The 26,683-nt window shown below is 45.3% G+C and overlaps 1 protein-coding gene across 1 annotated transcript in view; it reads left to right on the forward strand.

Moving 5' to 3' along the window:
- Window positions 1–320: 320 nt before the first annotated feature.
- The window catches only part of NCALD (neurocalcin delta), a 67,365-nt gene continuing 41,002 nt past the window's right edge, over window positions 321–26,683 (forward strand). The window contains exon 1 of the mRNA XM_066623702.1: window positions 321–400. The gene's annotated coding sequence lies outside the window, so the exon portion shown is untranslated. The remainder of the gene's footprint in view (window positions 401–26,683) is intronic.

The following is a 26,683-nucleotide window of genomic DNA, read 5'->3' on the forward strand; positions in this document are numbered from 1 at the left end:
CCCAGCAAATGCTCCTGCTGAAGAAGGAAGAGGCGGGAAGGCTGCGGGGGGGGGGGCCTCCTCCAGGACAGCAGCAGCCCGGCCGCTGCCTGGGGGTGGCGGGCTCCGTCCGGGCTGGGTTCAAACGTGCGCGCACGAGCCTGACAAATGACCTATTGAGACGAGAGCCCGGCTGCGGTTGCTACGACGACCAACGCTCTTTGGGTTTGCATCGAGCCATGTGACAGTGACTTTGACGTCAGCCGGAGAGGCAGGCTGTGTGCGCGGGGCTGGAGCCCGGCAGCAGGCAGGGCTCGGGGGAGCGGAGTGGATGCTGCTGGGCTCGTCTCTGGCTGCTGCTGCCGCTTCCTCCGGGGCTGCGGAGCATGGAGTGTTAGGAAGGGGCTTTCTGCAGTGCGAGGTAAGTGCTCTCTGGCCGCCCTGCCAGTTCCCCTGGCCGAGCAGGAGCCTCTTCGGGCGAAGCCATGGCAAAGTGGCTCCACTGATGACCCTGGCGGGGCTCCAAGTGCAGGCAGGCGCAGCAGCGGAGTGCCAGGCTTCTGGGCAGCCTTGGGGTGGAAAGCGGGGTAAAAAGTGATGGGCTGCTTCCCCGCGAAATGCCCTTGCCCCCCGCCTTAGAACGCTGCGAGAGAGTGTTGGTGCTTTGCTACAGGCTGAAGAGTGTGTGTGTGTGTTTAACTCCGGATCAGACTGAAGTGGGGGCATGGTGTGGTCCCCGCTCCCTTTAGAGGAGTTTTGGGGCGCGCACGATCCGAAACCGTTTGACTGAGAAACTCCAATCCCGCTGAGCTGAATGGAATCTGCTTCTCAGTGAGTTTACAGACACCTGGGATCTCTTGGTGCTCGGAAACCGGCTTCTCACAGCCCCATCCGAGGCATGTCTACTCAGAAGTAAGTCCTATTAGTCAGCGAGGCTTACTCCCAGGTAAGTGCACAGGATTGCAGCCCCAGTGAGTTAATTGCCTGGGGCCAGTGAGTTTCTTCTGGGATCTGCCTGGGACCCCAGAATTTCTTCTACTGCCTGGAATCAGTGAGTTTACTTCCTGGAAAGCGGCTTCTCACAGCCCCATCTTATGTATGTCTACTCTGAAGTAGGTCCCATTAGAGTCAGCGAGGCTTACTCCCAGGTAAGCGCATAGGATTGCAGCCTCAGTGAGTTTACTGCCTGGGATCAGTGAGTTTCTTCTGGGAACTGCCTGGGATCCCAGAATTTCTTGTGCTGTTTGGGATCAGAGAGTTTGCTGCCTGGGATCTCTTGGTGCTAGGAGACCCGCTTTCTCGGAAGCTGCAAAGTTCGTGGGAGTGAAACTGAAGTCAGTGAGCGTGTAAAAAAGCCACCGATAGTTCTGGTCAGGAATAGGTTAGCAACAAAACCAGTCTGTGAGTTAAATTTATCCTTTTCCTCTGTTACAGATTCTGTAACAAACTGGAGAGAGGCTCCGCTTTTTGCAAGGAAGAGGCATGTGGTAAACTGTTTATTGTAAGCAGAGGAAAGGGGTCAGGATCATCATGGAAACAGGACTGAAATATGCAAAGATAGTACTAGATCAAAACTGCATGAATTCTCCTGCTCCTTTCCCAGTCCCTCTCCTCCCCCCTCCACTTGCAACTTTTCAGGGCGACTTTTCCTCTGGAGGGAAAGTTGCAATAAAATAAAAAAATCTCCAAACTGAGCAGTATATTTCCCACTGAAACAAAATAAAGAGACTGCTTTTTCCAGGCTTTGTTGATTGAGGAGAAAGAGGTGAAACCACTTGTTGGAAAAATATGTCTATCCAATTCAGATTTATTGTTGTCAAAAATGTTCTCATCCTTAGCTGTGTGCACAGGGGAGTTTGTATGGATGCCTACCTAGATCTGTTTTATTATTATCCATCTTCTGAACTGATAAAGTCACATGTCCAGCAACTTGCACTGGAACCAAGCTACCATTCACTGCTTTGGTCTCTTTTGGATGTGAAGTGTCAGGTCTTAATAGCCATAGTCAGAGCGAAGGAAGGGCGATAGTCACAACAAGTCTTTAAAAGAAACAGCATGTCCTTGACATTCTTGTGAATTTGTGTATTGAATTTAAATTATAGGGTGTTTTTGATTTTTTGCTTTAATGCAAGTTGAACTGGTGAACGCGCAGAAAGTGAATTTAGCTTTGAAAAATGGTTCCAAAATGGTCTTTCTTTGTCTCAGTTTGTAGTTGAGAAGGCATCTGTAGATTGGATGCTCCAGGAGCAGTAAAAATGAATGTATCGCCATTGATCAGCACACATGCCCTTAGCCTTGTTCAAGTTATTTCATATGAATGTGTGCATGGTATTTCAAATGGTTTTAAAAACTTCACTTTCTGGAGTTTGGCTCATTAATAAATAGTGTTCGCCACCTGTTTTATTTGCTTATGCAAAATATATTCAGGCAATCGGAAAGGTTGTGGCAACTTTCATGTGCCTTTATAGGCAATGTAATTTTATTGATCTATTGACGTTTTACATGGAATCCCTCCTGGCAAATACAAAGCCTTTTAAGCACCCCACTGTATACTAATCAGCTCCTAGACTTGAAGGCTGGACTGTGACCTCCTTGTGCTCTTGAACAGTAGACAACTTGTTCAGTTATAGGGAAATATGCCCTTGAATAATTGCTTTCAAGTGTAGCAAGTTTATACTGTCATCTAGCCCAACTTCTTGAAGCTGCTACAAAGTGGTTGTAACTTGCAACCTATTATTTACTTGAGAATAGCAATGTTGGGTTGCATCTTCTACCCATTATTTACTTGAGTAGCTGTGTTCTGAAGCAGTGGGTTGTGGGTTGCAATGGATACAGGAGTCAGAGCAACTAGTTCAACATATATTAAAATTCCAAAAAAATAAATTGCTTGCAGAGGGGCTGCTGCTGTGCAGTAAAGTACCTGCTTTTCATGCAGAAGGTTTTGGTTCAATCTATACTGTACATATCTTCAGATAAGATTTGGAAAATGAAAGATTTGCAATCCTGGAGCGCTGATTCAATATAAGGCAGTTTCAACTCTGAAAAAGCAACAGTATTATTTAGATCATGTTCTAACCTTCTTCTTGGCTAACGTATGTTTTGTAGAGATGTAAAAAAGTATTTTCCAGGGAGAATGGGCTTCTAAAGCCCACATAAAGCACTGCTGCCTGATTTCTAGGTAGGAGCTGAAATAGCTGTTACCCATTGTTCACTCCTGAGGCTGGACCAGTTCCTTTGCTGAGGAAACCAATCCAGCCCAAGAACCAATGTATGCTGTTGCAGTTATGTACCAGGTATTAGTTTTGCTGGTTGAGACCTGGAGAAATCTGGACTTTGAAGTCAGAGTAAGCCTTCAGAGACTTGAATTCCTCCACATTCTGAGTTCTTCCCTGCAAACTGAAATCCTAGTGTACATTGTGAAGGGGAAAAAGAAAAAAAAATTAGTTTGTGAATTTTTGCAGGATTACAAAATCATAGCATGATAGAATTCTGTTCTGCTGGGAATGGGGTGCAGTAATGTGGAAGCCAAACCTGTTGAATTTCTATATCTTGTTCATGGCCCGTGAATCAGAGGGAATGTTGTACTTTAGTGGCATGGCTTGCTTCTTTGAGTTTCTCTGTTCAGCCTATTAAAGTTGGTTCAAGCTGTAACTGCTGATTTAAAAAAAAATGATTTGTGCTTGGTACTTCAGTAGCTGCCTCATATTGAATCAGACTACTGCTCCATCTTGCTCAGTATTGTTGTCACTGTGTCCCAGGGTTTCAGACTGGAATTTTTCTCTACCCTAGCGGGAGATGTCCAGAACTGAAGCTGCACCTTCTCCTTGAGCAGCATGTGCTCTATGACTGAGCTACAGCCCTTCTGGGGAGACTGCAAGATTGTCATCATGTATGGTACATCACTTCTCATGTAGTTGTGTGAGACTGCACAGAAAGATCCCATGCAGTGCAGTGTCACATCTCCTGCAGATTGCTGGTGCTGGCATGCATATTTCCTTGTGACTGAGTAAGGTAGATGGAAGGACTGATTACCTAAATTGCTGGTAACTTGCATCTACAAGGGGTTCCTCTGACCCCAAAGCTTTTTTCAGTCACAATCGCACAGCTCCCACAGCCTAGAAGTACTGAATCATTGCGGGGAAGCACCTTATGCCTTTGGGCTCCCTGTGACACTAGATGATAATTTACTGTGCTTCTTTGTAATGTATGCCTTTTTAATAAGCTCATCTTACACCCCAATCCAAGGCACATCTACTCAGAAGTAAGTCCCATTATAGTCAATGGAATTTACTCCCAGGTAACTGTGCATTGGATTGGAGCCTTATGACCCATTCTGTGTGCAGCACAGGACCATTGGCTACAATACAATACATAGGCTGCATCCTATGCTGGAATTAAGTAGGCTGGAAGTCTCCTTGGGGTAAGGGGACCCTTTTGACTTGAGGACTGACATGGATACAGCCTGACATGGGGATAGGATTTGGTGGAGGAGTCCTCTGCCCATCCTTCTCCTCCCGAGCCTGCTCACCCTCTGTTCTGTGCTCCCCACGCCCTCTCCCAACCCTCCCCATGCCCTGCACCATTTAGCACTTACCTCTGCTCAACCGGCAGCCAGGGCTCCGGTGACTGCGGTGTTGGTGGGCCAGTACAAGCCTCCCCACTACCTGATCCAAGGCTGTCTTAGTGCCAGTGCTGGCACGGGGTGCTGCAAATGAGCTGTAATTCATGCTTACTCATTGGGTGGTGCAAACATGCATTAGAGCTCATTTGCAACGCCCCACGCCGGCACGAGAGTCACAGCACTGGTGCTAGGGCAGCATTGGATTGGGTTGCCCATGTGGTTGATCCTGTCTCAGTTTTTGGATGCTGCACAACTAGGTGATCATGAGTTGCTTTCTGTATTTCTCATAATTGTAAATTATTATAACAAACAATGCATCTGTACATTATTAATCATAGCTTTACTTTAGTGGCTTACAATGGACCACACTTAGTTTATTGTGACACTAATAAAATAGAAGTTCCTTTTGATACAAAATCCATCCATGTTGGCATCCTTCAGTCTCAGAAGACTATGGTATCACGCTCTGAATGGTGGTTCTGGAACAGAGTGTCCTCTCCAGTGCGCAAAGCCTGGATAGAGTAGATATGGAGGTTAGACTGTTACCCATGCAGCAAATCCCCCTCTCCACGTCACTGAAATGGTCCAATGGAAAGGCAGAGGCCAATACGGTTGGTTCCAGCAGCGTCACAGGAGTTGCCGGAACATGACTGTGTTCAGCCATGAACTGCCTCAGGGACTCCGGCTCCGGATTTTGCCTCGAGGTTGACTCCTGAAGCCTTTTCCATAACTGGATGTAGCCACAAGGCAGTGGAGGTTTGGGATCAGAGTTTTCCTTCTCTCAGATGAGCTGCCTTCCCAGGCTAACGAGTCCCATCTACTCGGTGGTACCAAACCATTTTGATACAAAATAGGCATCATATTTAAGAGTGGTTTAGAAAGAAGCTAATTAGTTCCATTGTCTTTATTAGTTAGTCTTTAAATATGCTATAGTAGCCTTAGTAGTTTTTGCTACAATAGACTGGGGTCCCAATCCTATTCAATTTTCTTGCACTGATGCAACTGTGCCAATGGGGCATGCACTGCATCCTGCAGTGGGGGGGGGGGAGAGTCATGGAGGAAGGAAAGGAAAGGAAAGGGAATTTTTGTTCACTTACCTCGGGGCTGCATTGGTGCTGGCAAGTTGGATAGGACTGGGCCCTAATCTGGTTATCCACCTGGAAGTTGGTTCTTTAGGACGAGATGCAGTTTTTCAGTGATAACCAAATAGAAACACATCACACTGCTTTCTTCCTATGCTAGCACCTACCTAGTACACTTTTAAAGTGATTATAAAAATACACCCTTGCAATAAAAACCCATAATAGCATTTTCTGCACTTCTCATTTTTGTCAAAAAACAAAATCCGTGAAAAAAATGGGTGCAAGCAACCAGATGTTTTCATTTGGTTACATTTCAGTAGATTTTTTGAAATAACTCCTGGTAGAAATAGAGGTTGTGCAGCTGCAGTCCAAGTAGATTTGGCACACTGGAGGCTGTGCTCTTGGCATCCAAGGGATCATCTTGCACCTTTACCAGAACACACCGGATGTGTTAATAATTTCTATATAGTTCAGGCCTCTTATGGCATTTGTTATTGTGGCTGCTTCTGACCATCATATAAAATGTTCCTCATCAAATGTAAAATTATTGCAGTACTAATACAGCAGTAATAAATTAAATACAGATCTGGAATTACTCCAAGCACATGCTTGTCCAATGCCTAATTATTTGATGCTGGTGCCCTGGAATTTGAAACATTTCTTCAGCTCTGGTCAAGGTTAGCCCTAAAAGAATGCAGTGCTGCCTTCTAAGATTCTGAAGATTTTTTCCGCCTAGGTCAGGGGTTTGGGGCCATCTGTGGGATCAGCCTTAAACCCAATGACACCCTGAAAAGGATAATCTTTGATACTGTTTTGTTCAGCTATTGAATGCCTTGCTTTTTATTGCATTGCTAATGCATAATCTCCATGCAGGTCACCTTACAAACCTGTATTTACTCATGTCTTGTATAAGCAAATGAAAACAGATTTGTTTCCTCTGATTGCATAGAAGCTTTGTAATCTAAAGGACAACTCAAATGCCCACAGGTAGTGGCCTAGGGCTGTGCCAGGGTCTCTTGCCCCTGAATAATTCCTAATTATCAGTAGACATTGGTGATTATCAGCTCAGGCACCAGTGCTGACCATAGCAGAAATCCTTGCAACTCTTTCCAGATACAAACATCCTTTTTTTCAAAGAAACAACAACTTTGTTGAATCAAACTCTTTATCTGAGAGTAAAACCAAGTCTGTCTTCATTATTGGCTCTAGCAGGTCTTCAGAAGGGTCACAGGACAAAGTCTATCACTTTAATCTGGAATGGCTTTCTTCCTTTGTCAGCACAGATAATGGCAATTGCAAAAGCAGGTACAATGATCATCCAGGAGGGGCAATGCAGATGGGGCCTTGAGGCCCACAGTCCTGCAGGAAACCCCTGCAATGATCAGCAGTTGTGTGAATTGGGGCAGCACTGGAGAAATGCAGTGAAGTTTTGTAGTTCTGTATGTGATTTCAGGTTGCCTGACAACTCCGTAATGATGTTGTTCCCAGAGACCTCTGCAGAGGACCCCCCCAAACAGTCCTAATTTGCCTCTGGGAAAGGGAGGGAATGCCTATGTGAGTGGGGGAGGGGGGAATGCCAGGAGTGGTGTGCACACACATATTTTGCATTTGGAGGACCTTGCACTGATCCTGCTATCTATAGTATGGATGGGTGTGGGAATGCATTGCATCTGTAATTCAGCTTGGTTGAGCATCAACACAATGTGATAATTAGCTCAACAATGCTGGGTGCTCTAGGACAGCATCTCTCAATGTGTACTCCTTGGAGTCCTGGGGTTTCTTGCATGGCCTCAGAAAGTCACCCAGAGTGGTTTTTGGGTGACTCCTGGAAGTTGTCTGGGGCCATTCCGAACCTCAGAGAGCCATCTAGGGTGGTGTTTGGGCAACTTCCAGTAAATACAGAAGTCACCCGAAAATTGCTCTGGGGCTATTCTGAGCCTTGGACAGGCCTTGCAAGGTGGCACACAGCCTCCCTGAGGCTCTGAATGGCTCTGGATGTGAACTGAGCAAAGCACTGTTCGTGTTCGGAGCAAAGGTGGGCTCTGAAAATCATGGATCTATTAACCTCGATTTTCAGTGTCTGCAAGGGATCCAGGAATGGAGCCCCTGCGGATAAATAGTCTCCACCTGTAGTGGTTTTCAGATGGCTCCAGTTGATGGTCTTTAGCAACCATTTACCCAGTTTTGCTCTATGGCAGTGGTTCTCACACATTTAGCACCAGGACCCACTTTTTAGAACGAGAATCTGTCAGGACCACCGGAAGTGATGTCATGACCAGAAGTTACATCATCAAGCAGGAAATTTTTAACAATCCTAGGCTTCAATCCTATCCACACTTACCCAGGAGTAAGTCCCATTGACTATCATTGTTAAAAGAATATAAATAGTAGCTTGTTCAAAGTACAGGTCTGTAACATTTCCCCAAATGTAGTCACATCCCATGGTAGCATCAAGTCTAATATATTAAAAATAAAATATTAAAATGAAAGGGGACCCCCCTGAAGTTGGCTCATGACCCACCTATTGGGTCCCGACCTACAGTTTGAGAAACACTGCTTTATGGTGAATAAAAAACATCTATAGTAAAAGCAAGTTGGCAAAGGATATTTTGCTTTTTTCCCCTGAATGATTTTACCTGAAGTACTGTTCCCTTTAAGCTTCGAGGCTGCAAGTCTGCACAGTTCATGTCCGGCTCCAGAACTCAGTGATGACGTCATCACCAGACACCCCAAGCTGAATTCCTGCTGGGTCTTAGTTAAAATAACTCACACCTTATTCTAGACCAGGGGTCCCCAAACCCTGGCCTGAGGGCCACTTGCGGCCCTTGAGGATCCCCAGTCTGGCCGCAGGGAGTCTCTAATAAGCCTTGGCCCTCTGGAGACTTGCTGGAGCCCACTGTGGCTTGATGCAATGACTCTCAGTTGAAGGGCCAACTGAGTCTTGGCCTTGCTGAGGGAGAGTCAGCATGGCTTCTGTAAGGGTAAGTCTTGCCTCATGAACCTTATAGAATTCTTTGAAAAGGTCAATAGGCATGTGGATTTGGGAGAACCCATGGACATTATATATCTGGACTTTCAGAAGGCATTTGACACGGTCCCTCACCAAAGGCTACTGAAAAAACTCCACAGTCAGGGAATTAGAGGACAGGTCCTCTCATGGATTGAGAACTGGTTGGAGGCCAGGAAGCAGAGAGTGGGTGTCAATGGGCAATTTTCACAGTGGAGAGAGGTGAAAAGTGGTGTGCCCCAAGGATCTGTCCTGGGACCGGTGTTTTACAACCTCTTCATAAATGATCTGGAGACAGGGTTGAGCAGTGAAGTGGCTAAGTTTGTAGACAACACCAAACTTTTCCAAGTGGTGAAGACCAGAAGTGATTGTGAGGAGCTCCAGAAGGATCTCTCCAGACTGGCAGAATGGGCAGCAAAATGGCAGATGCGCTTCAATGTCAGTAAGTGTAAAGTCATGCACATTGGGGCAAAAAATCAAAACTTCACATATAGGCTGATGGGTTCTGAGCTGTCTGTGACAGATCAGGAGAGAGATCTTGGGGTGGTGGTGGACAGGTCGATGAAAGTGTCGACCCAATGTGTGGCGGCAGTGAAGAAGGCCAATTCTATGCTTGGAATCATTAGGAAGGGTATTGAGAACAAAACAGCTAGTATTATAATGCCGTTGTACAAATCTATGGTAAGGCCACACCTGGAGTACTGTGTCCAGTTCTGGTCACCGCATCTCAAAAAAGACATAGTGGAAATGGAAAAGGTGCAAAAGGGAGCGACTAAGATGATTACGGGGCTGGGGCACCTTCCTTATGAGGAAAGGCTATGGCGTTTAGGCCTCTTCAGCCTAGAAAAGAGACGCCTGAGGGGGGACATGATTGAGACATACAAAATTATGCAGGGGATGGACAGAGTGGATAGAGAGATGCTCTTTACACTCTCACATAATACCAGAACCAGGGGACATCCACTAAAATTGAGTGTTGGGCGGGTTAGGACAGACAAAAGAAAATATTTCTTTTTTACTCAGCGTGTGGTCGGTCTGTGGAACTCCTTGCCACAGGATGTGGTGCTGGCGTCTAGCCTAGACGCCTTTAAAAGGGGATTGGACAAGTTTCTGGAGGAAAAATCCATTATGGGGTACAAGCCATGGTGTGTATGCGCAACCTCCTGAGTTTAGAAATGGGTTATGTCAGAATGCCAGATGCAAGGGAGGGCACCAGGATGAGGTCTCTTGTTATCTGGTGTGCTCCCTGGGGCATTTGGTGGGCTGCTGTGAGATACAGGAAGCTGGACTAGATGGGCCTATGGCCTGATCCAGTGGGGCTGTTCTTATGTTCTTATGTCTTCTTGCACCAGCTGTGGGCGAGGGCTCCCTCCACTGCTTGATGTTTCATGTCTGTTTCATGGAGCAGCAAAGGAAAGACCGGTCTTGCTTTGTGAAAGGTCTTTTATAGGCCTTGAGCTATCACGAAACCGTCATTCACTCATATAAGCTCCATCTCTAATATATTCATTTATGGAAATTTATTCAAATTTTAAATGTAAATTACTTTTTTCCCCCAGAACCCAACACAGTGTCAGAGAGATGATGTGGCCCTCCTGCCAAAATTTTGGACATCCCTGTTCTAGACCCACATTTCTGAATGTTTGTACCCCACTGTACCACTTCACATGGTCCACCTATTGAAAGTACCACTAGAAGTAGCTGGCGATGATGCCATCACCAGTTTCGGATTGGGAGGCTAGATGCAACGTGACAAAAACCGATAAGAGGCTGCGAGTGGACAGGAGGGCTTTTTTGAGCATGTGAAAAACACATGCTGGATCTCTGCCACTGAGCTGAGCCTCCTACCACTGCTTGTCATACTGACTTGCAGGTCTTGCTGCCAGGTGGCAGGAATCTGGGGGTTCTGCATGTACTACTGGACATCACTTCATCAAGTACCACCGGTGGTATGGGTACCACTGGTTGAGAAACAATGCTCTGGACAAGGGTACTCTATGACTAACGTTTGCACACTATAAGGCTCCAGGAAAGTGGTTAGAAGGAAGAAATATGAGAAAGGGGGAGGAGAGAGGAACTCCTTAAAAAGAGATGAAGCAGAACGAAGAGGGAGAAAATGGGGGAGAAGGGATTTAGTGGGGTTAGGCAGGTTTCCTTAGGGACCTGGGAGAGGGAAGTGGAGGTTTTGAGGTGCAGGGAAGAAAGAAAAGGGAAGATAAGGGGAGTTTAGTGGAAGAGGAGTGGGAAAGGTTCCTAGGGCTCAGGCTGTGACAAAAGGCTGCAGCTGGGAATCAATTCTCTGTAGCCTGAACTGGGCACTACAAGCAAGAGGTGAGTCTAGAAACTGGCTGTGAATGCACTTCACCCATTTGCGTTTGGGAGCTAGCAGCTCCCACCACTCTTAACCTATGCCCCAAACCTTTAAAAGGAGATTATAGTAGAATATTTGACAGGAAAGTCCAATTTTGGACTAATCCCAACTTGCAGGGTCCTTGATGGGTTGGTTAAGCCATTTCTGCTCAATGTTATATATACGCAACAGGGACTAAATGTGAACACCTGTGGGCTGGGCAGAAAGTTTCTTTTGGACCCCTTCCCAAAAGGGGGGAGGTGAAACAAGGTGGGGGGAGGGTGGCGGCAGCCAGTCCAAGTCTACTGGACTGCCCGATATGGATCTCAGGTCTGCTTGCCTGTGTAGCATCAACGGCTAGATACAGTAAAACGGAAAACCAAACACACTCTTAAGTCTCTCTAAAATCTTTAGCATCATGGTATTTAGGCTGGTGTACTGTGTGGAAATGTGTACTGTATGCTCCAAAACATACTTCTGCAGCAGCTGTAGTCCTGCAGCTGTGTCGCTGAGCTCTTATACTTCATAGCAAGTGGATCCACAAGCCAAAGAGCTACTGTAGTAGGCCAGCTTCCTCCCAGATTTGACACTGTGTTGTCACATATGCATTCCTCAGCCTGGCGCATGTGGCTTTCTGCAGCAGCTGCCACTGCACACTCAGAATCCCACATGGGCAACGATTCCCAGAATCCCAGGTGAGATTGGAAAATGTGAGATCCCAGGAAATTCCTGCACCCTCTCCTTTTGGTCCTGGGCTCCCTTTTTTCACTCTGGGCCTGGGTACAAATTACCCCCTTTACCCTCTCATGGGTCCTGAGGGGCAGTCATAGAAATGGTGCTGACTAAGCCTTCCTGTTTCAAAGACAGATCTCAAAGACAGAAAGAGGGCTATGAAGCAAGCCCTCCCATGCAATGAGGAAGTAGCTGTGAAGAGAGCATGGCAAGGGAGCTGAGCTGCCTTTCTTGGAAGGTAAGGAGGTAAGGCACTTGGAGCGAAAGAAGCAACTCATGAGAGTAGCTGACTAGCCTATGAGGGCTCAACAGCTTTGACAGCAGAGAAATAGGAGAGAAGGCTGGAAATGAAGAGGGTTGCTGTGGGTTTCCAATCCAGCATACATCCTAGACTAATGGTCTTCAACATTTTTCGTGCCACAACCTCAAATAAATAAATACATAAAGCATGAGACTTGGAACCCACCGCTGATCCTGCCCCTCCCAAAACAAAATTTGACCACCCCCGCCACAGTTGCCTCCCACTCCTGCCCACCTAATTTCCCCCTATTTCTTGTGTCTTCACAATAACCCTGTGAGGTAGCAGCCTGAGCAAATCCAGGAGCTGCAGGGCAAGTCAGCGAGAAGAGGCTGTGCAGGATTAGATTAAGAACTCAGTTTTGATCCAAGCCCTCTACAGAATCTCTGTAGAATCTCTGTGAGTTAAATTACCAGGCCTGAGGAGCGATGTAATACTGGGGGTGTACTATCGTCCTCCAGACCAGAAATCAGAAGGGGACCTTGAAAGGAGCAAACAGATCAGGGAGGTGGCAAGGAGGGACAGGGTTGTAATCATGGGGGACTTCAATTATCCTCATATAGACTGGGTCAATTTGTGTTCTGGTCACGAAAAGGAGACCAGATTCCTTGACATGCTAAATGACTGTGCCTTAGAGTAGCTAGTCATGGAGCCCACCAGAGGACAGGTGACTCTGATTTAATATTGTGCGGTACTCAGGACCTGGTTAGAGATGTAAATGTTACGGAGCCATTGGGGAACAGTGATCATGCTGTGATCCGTTTCGACATGCACGTCGGGGGAAGAATACCGGGCAAATCTGTCACAAAAACCCTTGACTTCTGCCGGGCAGACTTCCCTCAAATGAGGAGGCTGGTTAGAAGGAAGTTGAAAGGGAAGGTATAAAGGTATCCAATCTCTCCAGAGTGCGTGGAGGCTGCTTAAAATAACAGTAATAGAGGCTCAGCAGAAGTGTATACCACAAAGAAAGAAGGGCTCAACTAAGTCCAGGAGGGTGCCTGCATGGCTAACCAGCCAAGTTAGAGAGGCTGTAAAGGGCAAGGAAGCTTCCTTCCGTAAATGGAAGTCTTGCCCTAATGAGGAGAATAAAAAGGAACATAAACTGTGGCAAACGAAATATAAGAAGGTGATATGGGAGGCCAAGAGAGACTATGAGGAACACATGGCCAGCAACATTAAGGGGAATAATAAAAGCTTCTTCAAATATGTTAGAAGCAGGAAACCCGCCAGAGAAGCGTTTGGCCCTCTGGATGGTGAGGGAGGGAAAGGGGAAATAAAAGGAGTCTTAGAAATGGCAGAGAAATTGAATGAGTTCTTTGCATCTGTCTTCGTGGCAGAAGACCTCGGGCAGATACTGCTGCCCGAACGGCCCCTCCTGAAGTTGCTGATCTCTTGACTAAAATATGCAGCTTGTCCCTCAAAATGGCCACAGTGCCAGAGGACTGGAGGATAGCAAATGTCATACCAATCTTTAAAAAGGGAAAGAGGGGGGGCGTGGGAAACTATAGACCGGTCAGCCTAACATCTATACCAGGTAAGTTGGTGGAATGCCTCATCAAAGATAGAATCTCAAAACACATAGATGAACAGGCCTTGCTGAGGGAGAATCAGCATGGCTTCTGTAAGGGTAAGTCTTGCCTCACGAACCTTTTAGATTTCTTTGAAAAGGTCAACAGGCATGTGGATGCGGGAGAACCTGTGGACATTATATATCTGGACTTTCAGAAGGCACTCGGCATGGTCCCTCACCAAAGGCTACTGAAAAAACTCCACAGTCAGGGAATTAGAGGGCAGGTCCTCTCCTGGATTGAGAGCTGGTTGAAGACCAGGAAACAGAGAGTGGGTGTGAATGGGCAATTTTCACAATGGAGAGAGGTGAAAAGCGGTGTGCCCCAAGGATCTGTCCTGGAACTGGTGCTCTTCAACCTCTTCATAAATGACCTGGAGGCAGAGGTGAGTGAGGTGAGTGAGGCAGTGAGATGGCAAAGTTTGCAGATGACACCAAACTTTTCCAAGTGGTGAAGACCAGACGTGTTTGTGAGGAGCTCCAGAAGGATCTCTCCAAACTGGCAGACTGGGCAGCAAAATGACAGATGCGTTTCAATGTAAGTAAGTGTGAAGTCATGCACATTGGGGCAAAAAATCAAAACTTCACATATAGGCTAATGGGTTCTGAGCTGTCTGTGACAGATCAGGAGAGAGCTCTTGGGGTGGTGGTGGACAAGTCGATGAAAGTGTTGACCCAATGTGCGGGGGCAGTAAAGAAGGCCAATTCTACGCTTGGGATCATTAGAAAAGGTATTGAGAACAAAACAGCTAATAGCGTGTTGGCAACCTTCAGTCTCAAAAGACTATGGTATCGCGCTCTGAATGGTGGTTCTGGAACAGCATCTAGTGTGGCTGAAAAGGCCAATTCGAGAGTGACAATCCCTTCCACACTGGGAGCAAGTGCAGTCTGTCCCTGGTCTGTCTCCCTGGCTGTGGGCCTTCCTTCTTTGCCTCTTTGCCTCAGACTGTTGGCCAAGTGTCTCTTCAAACTGGGAAAGGCCATGCTGCGCAGCCTGTCTCCAAGCGGGCTGCTCAGAGGCCAGGGTTTCTCACTTGTTGAGGTCCACTCCTAAGGCCTTCAGATCCCTCTTGCAGATGTCCTTGTATTGCAGCTGTGGTCTACCTGTAGGGCGCTTTCCTTGCACGAGTTCTCCATAGAGGAGATCCTTTGGGATCCGGCCATCATCCATTCTCACGACATGACCGAGCCAACGCAGGCATCTCTGTTTCAGCAGTGCATACATGCTAGGGATTCCAGCACGTTCCAGGACTGTGTTGTTTGGAACTTTGTCCTGCAAGGTGATACCAAGGATGCGTCAGAGGCAGCGCATGTGGAAAGCGTTCAGTTTCCTCTTCTGTTGTGAGCGAAGAGTCCATGACTCGCTGCAGTACAGAAGTGTACTCAGGACGCAAGCCCTGTAGACCTGGATCTTGGTATGTTCCGTCAGCTTCTTGTTGGACCAGACTCCCTTTGTGAGTCTGGAAAACATGGTAGCTGCTTTACCGATGCGTTTGTTTAGCTCGGTATCGAGAGAAAGAGTGTCGGAGATCGTTGAGCCAAGGTACATAAAGTCATGGACAACCTCCAGTTCATGCGCAGAGATTGTAATGCAGGGAGGTGAGTCCACATCCTGAACCATGACCTGTGTTTTCTTCAGACTGATCATCAGTCCAAAATCTTGGCAAGGCCTTGCCTTGAGAACAAAACAGCTAATATTATAATGCCGTTGTACGGTAAGGCCACACCTGGAGTATTGTGTCCAGTTCTGGTCTCCACATCTCAAAAAGGACATAGTGGAAATGGAAAAGGTGCAAAAGAGGGTAACTAAGATGATTGCTGGGCTGGGGCACCTTCCTCATGAGGAAAGGCTACGGCATTTGGGCCTCTTCAGCCTAGAAAAGAGACGCTTGAGGGAGACATGATTGAGACACACAAAATTATGCATGGGAAGGATAAAATGGATAGAGAGATGCTCTTTACACTCTCACATAACACCAGAACCAGGGGACATCCACTCAAATTGCGTGTTGGGAGGGTTAGGACAGACAAAAGAAAATATTTCTTTACTCAGCGTGTGGTCAGTCTATGAAACTCCTTGCCACAGGATGTGGTGATGACATCTGGCCTGAATACCTTTAAAAGGGGATTGGACAAGTTTCTGGAGGAAAAATCCATTACAGGTTACAAGCCATTATGTGTATGTGCAACCTCCTGATTTTAGAAATGGGCTATGTCAGAATGCCAGTGTAAGGGAGGGCACCTGGATGCAGGTCTCTTGTTATCTGGTGTGCACCCTGGGGCATTTGTTGGGCCACTGTGAGATACAGGAAGCTGGACTAGATGGGCCTATGGCCTGATCCAGTGGGGCTGTTCTTATGTTCTTAGGTTGGTGAGTACCTCTGGAGGTGAATTAAAAGGACATAAAATATTGACAGCTACACATAATTTAAAACATTTTCCCTTCTTGCTTTTATATACAGCTTTCTTGTTATTATTTACTCCTCAGGTTATACAAGGATTTGGCACGTGCAGCTCTCATTAGTCTTAATAAGAGTTGCACATGTCAGTTCTTTGCACACGCTTCAGGATGGAAAGTCTGCCTCATGTATAGCCTCCTCTTTTAATCCAGCATGAGAATTCTGAGTCACTGTTATAAGAGAATCAGAATACGGCATTCAGTACTTTTTAACCTTAAACAAAATCTTGGCTGAACAAGTAAAACTTGTATTGAAGCTTGCCTGGGTTCCATTTGTTGAATTCATCAAAGCAGATTGAATTTATATCTGTGTGCAAATACTTCACATGGTCTATCTGGTAATTACTATACTTTAGTGTGCATGTGGCCACCATTGCCCGAGGGGCACAGGTTAGGGGCAATACATTAAATGCCCCTCTGCTTCCAGCTCAAGCAACCCACCTGAGCGCTGGGGAAGAGCAGGGCTGCTGGATATTACTGTGTGAGCTGTGGACTCACATTTGTGATGTTGCATTACAGTGACCTAGGCTGTAATCCTAACCACACTTTCCTGAGAGTAAGCCCCATTGAACAAAATAGGACTTACTTATGAGTAGACCTGGTTAGGATTGTGCCCCTAGGCATACTGTATGCCTGAGTGAAAGCGCAAGAGAAGAAAGCTTTTGTGGTGTAGTAGTAATTGTTTTGGACAATGATCAGAGAACCAGGTTCAAATGTCAGTCTAGCTAGAAACGACACTGTATGTTGCCCTGAACTCCTTGGATGAAGGGTGGGATTAAACATAAATAATGAACAGGCAAATCAATAGCTTGCTCTATGCATACAAATGGATCACACACATAATGGTGCATGTTACATGCATTCAAAAACTGTTCAGGTTAAGCAAATAAAAGTTGTTGATTCTCTACTTGGGCACACCTGTTTAATTTGTTCTAAACAAGTGTAATGCAACTGTTATAAACAGGAAGAGGAAAACTAAAGGAGTAAGAAAAACATTTTTATGGAATTGTAGAAAGACAACTTCATTAAATCCACCCCAGATGTGATCCATATGGTATTCTCAACCCAGATTCAGTCATTACTCTCCTGTCTTTGTGGACCTCGAGTACAAAAACCAGAGTCCAGAATGTTTTGATATTCCCTTTCATAAGAGACCATTCTCAGGGGTCTGAAGTATCTTATACTTCCTTTGATGGATGAAACAGGGGAAAAAAAACCCTATTTCAGCCACATCTTACTGCAGATTACATTTATCTTCCTAAATAGTAGGGAGTCAAAACTGAGGTTTGAAAAACAGCAATTTTGTGATTTATTTTACACAGATCAAGTCATGTCTGTAGTTAGATGTGTATTTTAGTTAGAAATATGTTATGGAAATATAATTAGAAACTGGAATTCAGGAATTATGGAATGCAGCATTTCCCAAAGGAACACTTGCAAAGAAGCATCTTTCATTAGAGTATGAGCTGAAATGCTGTTTTTGGAATAAAAGAATGTGGTTCTTCTGCAGTTCCTTACTTTTCTGTAATCTCTGTGCTTCTTTTGACATTCTGATTTAACTTTATACTTATGGTAAACCTCATTTCTATGAAAACACTCTTATTTAACGTTAGTAGGCATTCAGCTTGAGATGGATAGACTTCAATTGCCAACGTTGATAGACAAAGCAAAGAAAAGCTGCATTGGTGCAATTGTGCTGTTAAGAAAGTTCTCAAAACATTGTATCTGTTTTGCTTTTTCCTTCAATGGTTCCTTCTATGTTGTCTAACCAAAATTTGCCCTGCTGGAAAATGCAGTGTATATTTGAAAAATGCTGCATCTACCCTTTGGTAGGAAGTGGTCAATAATGTAGGAATGGGATTATTTCTCTATCACTATAGAGAAAGCCAAAGACTAGAACAACACATGAACTGAATTTCCAGTAAAAATGGAAAGTCACCACTAGTTTTGATTCTCTACGAGTGTCATAGATGTAATGAAATGTTCAGTGTTTCACGTGAAATAAAACCTAAGTTAGAAATAACATGAAGTCCTCTCTTTGCTGGGACATTTCATTTTGGGAATGGACATGCTAGTGCCCTTTCACAGCTATGTTAAATCCTGGATTTCTCCACTGATATTGAGAGGCAGTTTTTCTGTCTACCCCCAGGGGACATCTAAAAATGGCTGTTCAGTTTCAGCCAGAAAAGGGCCCATATGCCAGTTTTTGCAGCCTTTGAAAAACAGAGCCTTGAGTAAACATGGAACCACTTGCAAAGAGATTGGAAAACCCCATGGTGCAATTGGGGTGGCAGCATAGAATGCTATTTTATGTTTTTGTAGTCAAAATGCTGCGGTTTTCAAACTCTCTGGGAGTTTGAAAGCCGCAGTAAGTCTTTGCCGGGGCGGGGGGGAGGCATCAGGGGCAGGGGGAAGGCAGCGACGCAATCCCCAGGATCTGTGTGTGTCCCTGTGTGTGGGGAGCCCTGCGCGAGTGCCTGTAGGGCGCCCCAGGTCAGGGAAAGGGAGAGTGGAGCGATCTGCTCTGCCTCCGCAAAAGAGGAAGCGGAGCGCGATCTCCCCACTCTCCCTTTCCTTGACCTGGGGAGCCCTGCAGGCGCTCACGCAGGGCTCCCCACACACAGGGACGGCTGCTGCAGGGACTGCTGAATGCACCCCAGTCCCTGCAGCCCGTCAGAAGGGAAAGCGGAGCGATCATGCTCCGCTTCTGGTTTTGTGGAGCGGGGCGCGATCACTCCGCTTTCACTTTTCCTGACATGGGGAGCCCTGCCGAAGGTTGCGCAGGGCTCCCTGCACCCCCAGGAGGCTGCAGGAGGCTTGGGCAAGTGCACCCAAGCCCCTGCAGCCCCCCTGAGTGGCACAATCCTGTGGATTGCGCCACTGCCTTCCCCCTGTCTCCTGGCTGCCCCCGCCCCTTAAGGGGGCAGAGGCCAGGACCCACAGGCTGGGGCGTCGCGATGCCCCAGTTTGAATACCACTGAAATGTGTTGAATTGCGTTAAGCGTCCAGCGAGGGTTCACGTGAAACTTGACACTGATTGAAAAGTGTAGAAATGCTTCCCAAACTAGCAAACCTTTGTAGCTTTTCCTGAGTTGCAAATTTAGAAATAGCTCAATGGTTTCTTCCTGGGAATCTTTAAAATAGAAATGTGAACATTTGTTCCAAGGCACCAGAAATGCCAGTGAACTCTTAAAACATAATAGCTCTAGCAGGTGCTGCTGAATAACTAAGAATTTGCCTTTCAGGGCTTGGAGCTGGTTGTTACATGATGTTTAAAAAAAATTGAAAGGACACAAGATTATGTATGACTGTAATGGTGTTAGACAAGCATGTAAAATCATTTAATCACCCGCACTTGTGTTGCTGAGTTGAAAATCTAAGCTGGAAATGCTGAATGTAAGTGGTGCTGGAGTTTTGGCTTTTGGCTTTTTTTGACTGATGGAGGCAGCAGCAGTTCCTAACTGTGTCACGTGTTTCTTTCGTTAACCCAGTGTTTTGGAAACTCCAAATGCTCTCAAGGAAGTTGGGTGGTAGAGGAATTCCCTTTCAAAAGAGACATTCCTCCTGAGCTTGCCTGGCCCCAGAATTTCAAGCTAACATGAGAAAAAGGGAAGAGGCAGCTAATGACACATCCTCCATCTCATTTATGCTTCTTTGTGGCTCTGTGCTCCTATGTTGAGTGACAGTCATATTGTAGAGTCTACTCACCAGTGTTGTCATTTCTGGTGAATGCAGGTCCAATTAGAGCAATTATGTTGCGGCAGTGAGGCTTGATGCTGCCTTCTGTCCAGGTCTGGCCTCCATCACAGTTGTCTGTTCCGAGAGGAATTGATAAACCATTTTGACCTTGCAGATGTACCCGCATTGACAAGTTTGTTTGCATTGTTACGCATGGCCCCTGGCAAGATCTAAGTAAGAAGTTGTATCTGGAATTAGAATGCTTGGTCACCTCATTCATATGTAACCCACTTAAGGCCAATGCACACAACTTTCTATGAGGCTTGTTCCTGTCTCATTAACCTTGGCTTGAATCAATCCATAATGACTGAACATGTGAAGGTGCTCGTAACCCTAGAGCAGGGGTCTCCAAACTTTTTGGCCAGAGGGTTGTGTCAAATATCTGGTGTGGTGTTGAGGGCCAGAAAAATTTTTAAATACAAAATTTAAATAAATAAATTAGAGATGGAACTTAGATGAGTGAATAAATGAATGAATGGGTTCATTCATTCAACCTCTCTGGCCTTCAGAACACCCTCCAGACTTGATTGTTCAAAAGACAAAAGAAAATATTTTGTTTTCGACAAAAGAAAATATTTATTTACTCAGCATGTGGTCGGTCTATGGAACTCCTTGCCAAAGGATGTGGTGATGGCATCTGGCCTGGATAGCTTTAAAAAGGGATTGGACAAGTTTCTGGAGGAAAAATCCATTATGGGTTACAAGCCATGATGTGTATGTGCAACCTCCTGATTTCAGAAATGGCCAATGCAAGGCCAATGCAATATGTCAGAATGCCAATGCAAGGGAGGGCACCAGGTTGCAGGTCTCTTGTTATCTGTTGTGCTCCCTGGGGCATTTGTTGGGCCACTGTGAGATACAGGAAGCTGGACTAGATGGGCCTATGGCCTGATCCAGTGGGGCTGTTCTTATGGTTCTAGTCCTGTGTTCTCCTGACAATATCAGCATTACAGACACTTTGTAGTGTCAGCCAGTCATTTGTTTTACACTTGCAGTCACAAGCGGAATTGCAGTATTCCATGTCAGGCAGGGATGTACTCCAGTCAGTAAGCTTGAGTCACAAGTCGCGTCATCGATCCCTCAACTTGCAAGTTATAAACTGCAGCCTTTATCACTTTACTCACAAAATATGTCAAGTCTTTCAAGTCCCGAGCCTGAGTCATTTTGAGAAATGAGTCATGAATCAAGGACTTCCCTGAGCAAAACTTCCCAGAAAAAAAGAACGTGCTGGTGTGTGTGTGTTTCTCCTCCCCTCAATCCCCCCCAGCCCCCGCCTCCTGGAACCAACCTGCCTTCCTCCCACAATGTCTGCTACTGCTGTCGGTCTGAAGGCCAGCTTCCAGATTGCCTACAAGGTCTTCAGCACAATGCAGAAGTGGTGAAAAAAGAGTAAGCAAGAGCATACATGCACATTAGGGACTCAAGATAGGGACTTAAGTAATTTCAATACTAGACTCATTTTTAGAGTCGAGTCAGGGTCAGTGATGTCCATGAGTTGTCTCTTAAGTCATCAAAAACAGTGTTTTTGCACAACTTGAGCCAACCCAAGTCGAATGCCCATTCCTCATGGCAAGCACAGCAGATTGTCCTCTCCTTTACTATTCCTACTTCTGCTTTCCTCTGCTGCATCAGGGCATGCGCCTCCTAAAAAAAGGCAGCACTAACAACAGTCCACACTGCAGTCATTGTGTTAATGTACCGCTGTTCTCATTATTAATGGATTCTCCTTATTCATGAATGTGATGGCTTAACTACAGGAAAAGTATGGGTGAACAATGACTAATGGGTGATGACATTATGTGAACCACCCATAAAGAGTGCATGAACAATATGTGAGAATCCCAGACTAAGCACCCCGTCTGGAATCACAATCACAACATTTTGTCCCTAACTTTTATAGGCCAAGTACCCATGTCGTGTTCGACTGGATCCTTCAGATAAGTTTCATTTTTGGCCAAACGTCAACATGAGTGGGTAGATACAAATATGCTGATCATCACACACCCTACTTCTATTGTTGATTTTGTTACTAAAGTGTTAAACAGCAGTCATGACAGGTTAAAAGGTTAAAATCCAGTTGTCAAGTTGAATGGGAGGCACCCAAATCCAAGTCAGCTCAGAATTTTGTTTTCGTTTGTGACTGTTCTGGAGCATGATCAATCTTACTCTGATGGTCAGCAGAACTCATTTGATAAGTGTTGCTAATGGAAATGTAATGGTAGGACACTGTGGATCTCATCATGCTAGCTTTGTTCTGGGGAGGGGGGTCACTGCAATGTACAACAAGAAAGGATCAAAAACAGCTGTAGGAAAAACAGAAAAGAACAAAGGACAGCTGCACAGATTGGTAGTGTTCTCGACCCATTTTGCATTGGTGAGCAGCAGCATGAAAGTTTTACCAAGCAGTTTTTCTGAAGAGTATAAATGATTTTTTCCCTTGATAAAGAAATAATTTTTTGTCCGGAACACTACTAATCTGTGCAGTTGTTCTTTGGGGTCACTATGATACCCCAGTGGAGTGGGGAGGGGGGGCTCCTGATCTCTCATGGTTACATCTGAGACAACAGAATAAATCCCTATAATTTATCTTATCAATTAGAAGCCAAAGTATGCAAGTGGTTTGCATTTTTCTGGGTCTCTTTGCCGACAGTTCAGAGGGACAACTCCAGAGCAATAGTTTGCTAGGAGATGAACATTGTAGATGCAGAAGCTACCGGCTTGTCCTGGCCAGTTACCCATGTTGAGTACCAGTGGTTGTGCCTGTCCTGTCCATCAGGTTCTGAATTGAGTAAATCAAGTCCTACATTTTTGCCATTTTTCAAAGGACTGTAGAGCAACACTGTCAATCACAGCGTTACTGGCTTGAGTGTATTTTACAGAAAGGAGGCTTGTGAACACAAGCTGCTAAAACCTATCTGCTGTGCTTGTAATGACTTGAAAGCACCATCAATATTTTAAATCAAGTCTTGCAAGCTCTGATTCAGAATGAAAACAAAAGGGAATGAAAGTACTTACTGCTTTTTCAGGTCTTGCTTATGTGGGCTCATGTTATCAACACCTGATTGTCCTCTAGAGAACACATCTGATTATTCCTCTGATGGTAAAATACAGTCAACTATTATTTATTTATTTTTAGCTATGTGCCAATAACGTATGGTCAGAACAGAAAGGGGCAGAGATGATGAAAGATTAAAGCATTTATTTATTCTGCTGCTCTGTTGGGAGTCCTTTTGTGTGTCTCTTCAGTATCGGCAGTTCCGTCCACAGTGAAGTGTAGTATGTTGTTGCCAAAGTATTTTGGAGGCTAATTCATCCAGAAACCAGTGGGCTCATGAATGGGAAAATCTGGGCTTCCCAAATCACTCAGACATATATATAGATACATGCCTCTAATACTTTTGGCTTTTGGCTTTGTTTTCCAAGTCTCTAGGTCTGTGGTCTCCAAACTGTGTGCCAAAAATACTTTCCCCGACGCAAACGGAGCTTACCGTTCCACAGGGGAGCCACATATCTTACTTCCCAGCCTTCCCCAAATGTCGCACTGGACAACTTTATCTGCCCAGAAATCCAGGCACAAAGCCTGCTGGGGTGACGAAATGCAGAAGTGACTGGCCTGTGCAATGCATGGGGGAGATCAGGAAGGAAGATACGTGGCTCCTTGGTGGAACGGTAAGTTCCATTCATCTGGGGAAAGGATTGTAATGGGCACCAGATCTGGCCTGCAAGGCTGGGGTTTGGCTTCCACTGCTCCAAGTGACTAACTAGCAAATACTTGACAAATATTCACTTTGTCAAATAGAAAGCTTCTGTTCTAAGCTGAACATTTAAGGAGCATAAATGCCTGTCATTGTAATGGGCAGTGCACTATGTGGGTGAATTCTAGATTCCAGGTCTTGTTTGTAGGGTTTCTGGAACAGGGTTGTATCTGACCCTTCAGTGTTCTGGGTTGTACTGAAGGCAGGAGGCGTGCTTGTTTCCTTGTTATAACCCAGTGATTCTCAATGCTTTTCTTCTCATGGCACAAGAACTTCTATCACACTGCACCTCTATAATCTTCGCCTCTTGTGATGTCACTTCCAGCTTCCAGGAGACTCTTCTGGGTTCTGTGGCTCTATTTCTAGTGCAACTTTGGTAGTAGTGAATTTGTCTCAAAATCTGTCAGTGATTTTCAACCACTGTGCTCCAAAGTCCCAAGGCACAGCTGTGGACCAATGTGCTGCAGCACACCCTTTGAAAATTGCTACTTTAACCTGACTCGGCCTGTCATTTTCATGTGAATCAGAAAGGAGCAGTCAGACCACCTTGGAGCATACTGAAGGAAGAAGGAGGCCTTTCCTTTGGCCCTTGTAATGTGGCAGCCTTTGCTCTTGCCATGACAGAGAAAGAGTCCCTGTCAACTGCAGCATTGCATCTCTGCCGAGAGTGAGGAAGGGTGCATGGACCTAGAGAGCAAGTCAGGGATGGAGTCAGGGCAGAAAAATAAATCCCTTCTCATCTCTCTCACTCTACATTGCCCTGCCCCATATCCTGAACAGGCTGGAATGTTCCTGAAAGACACTAGGCTTTTGTGTTCCATATTTCAGTTGTGGTTTCAGTTGTGATTCTGTATAGCAGATACCAGAACGATGGTTGCCCTTATTATAAACGTTTTCTCTTAGAAACCTGAAAGAAGCCAAACTGATCACCTTCAGCTTCCTGGTTCTGCAGGCCAAATGATAAGTTGCACTTGTACTGATGAGAACTTTTCCTCTAAAAATAAGAGGGAGAGGTGATCCAGATCAGGATCATGGCAGGGGGCCTTTAGACCTTGTTTTTGCTATGGATCTGATCAGATCCCTCATGGTTACTATTGGTGCCAACGGGAAATTTTTTCTGTTGTCAAATGGCAGCTGAACCCAGTCTGGCTTAGGACTGTGGGAGGGACAAAGGGTTAAAGCCCTCCCCCCACTGCAATCCAGTTCACATCTGGCCCTCTGCTGCTGCTATTTTTGAAAGGAAAGTTAAGCTTGTAGACTGAATGGCATTTCTAGTTTGGCCCTTGCATATAAAGCATCTTGGTCCTCTGCCCATTTCTCTTTCAGCATTCCTTTTCTCATTCCATGCTTACAAATTCAAATCTTGCTTTGCCTTTTTTCTTACTGCCCTGTTTTTCCCTTCTGTCGTGTCCCTTCCTTTGCCTTCCTTTCTATCCTGTATCTTCTCCTTTTCTCCAAGCCTGCTTCTTGCATAACTGCTTCCCAGGTCCACCACAGATTCACCTTTTCTGTCCAGCCCACTGCAGTTAGACCTTCAGCCTTTCTCATCTTGTATTAAGCTGCCCTCCTTCACTATTGGACTAGCAGACTTGCATTAGGGGATCAGTATCATTAGGCAGTTGATCAGGGCTCCTAGAAGGGCCCATAGCCTTCATGTGGTTATGGCAGAGAGATACTCCAGGCTCAGTCAGGTAGGATAGGGACCATGGATAGAAGTTTGCCTAGGATTCCCTGAAAACTGGATTGAAACCAGAAACTCACTAAGCAGCCACCCTAAGAACATTTCTGAGTCTTGGCAGTACCTAATATACTGCTAGTCTTAAGTAGATGTTCTATTATCACTGTGATTGGGGTAGTAGCATAAATCTGAGTTCTTCAAACACTAAACTCCTTTCATACAAATGATGTTCCCTGTTCTTATTAAGTTGTTTGTAGTAGCTCCTGTGGGAATGAAGGAAGTTCTGGAAACAATAAACGGCAATAATAAATATGACCATAAAACCTATCAGGCTGATCTTATAGTTCATCTCTGTTAGGTAGTACTTGTTGTTCTTTCTGCTTTTCATTTTGCAAAGGTCTTTCTATTAACCTGTCGGTATAATCCAGCTCTCAAATGATCGACTGTCTATAACTCACTCTTCCTTGGTAATTAAATTTATCTGATTTTGCTGCAAGGTAACGTTGTCAAAATTATATATTCTAAATCTGAACAAGTTAACGAAACAATGATGTGATTCTAACCAGAAAACAGTTTTCTGTTTTAGTGTTTCTAAGGCTCAAACAGCAGTATTTAATCACATGCTACCAGTGGCATACTACCATTTTGCTGCCCCACCCAGAATGGTTCCGAAGGGGAGGGGCTCCTTGCTCTCTGTGCTGAGGCACCTCCTCTAGCTATGCCACTGCATGCTACATAGCTGCCCATTCGTTTCTTCTGTGTAAAATGGAGTGTGCAGCGGCCCAGTCTGGATAGAGACTATGGCAGGAAACAAGAGGCTTAAATATTTTGCCCCTGCTAAAGTTCATGCATGATTTTGCACTGAAAAAACAAGCATGCCACTCATAACAACATAGAAGTTGTCCCTGAAAAATGGCACCATGTGGCTGGATACCTGAGATTGCCTTCAGTCATGATCAGGCTCATTTTATTGTACTGCATATTAAAATAGGTGTATTTCCTGCTCTTGCAGTTTAGTGAAGACATTTTTACCCCACTTTTCCATAACACAAGAAGTGCTCCAAAATCCAAAATTAAAGCCACAAGGAAGCAATAAAACTGACATGCTCAAACAAACAACAATTCTGGAATTATAAAACAGCACTAAAAGCTTTCCTGCCTATAACATACTCCAAGCAAGTCTTTTTGAATAAATGGACTTTCACAGTGGTCCAGTGACCAGGAGACAATGGAGACTAGACTACACACTTACACCTACTCTGGACTGAGAAGTCCACAGTCCTGGGACCATCTCCTGGCAAAGGACCAAACAAGAAACGATGGTGATAGACTTTTTTTCTTTCAAATCTTCATCCCATTCATATATAAAGGGGAGCACAAGGGATTGTCAGCAGTGAAACTCTATTGCTCCAGGCTCT

This window comes from Tiliqua scincoides, chromosome 4 (assembly GCF_035046505.1).
Source record: "Tiliqua scincoides isolate rTilSci1 chromosome 4, rTilSci1.hap2, whole genome shotgun sequence".
In the NCBI taxonomy this organism is placed as follows: Eukaryota; Metazoa; Chordata; class Lepidosauria; order Squamata; family Scincidae; genus Tiliqua; species Tiliqua scincoides.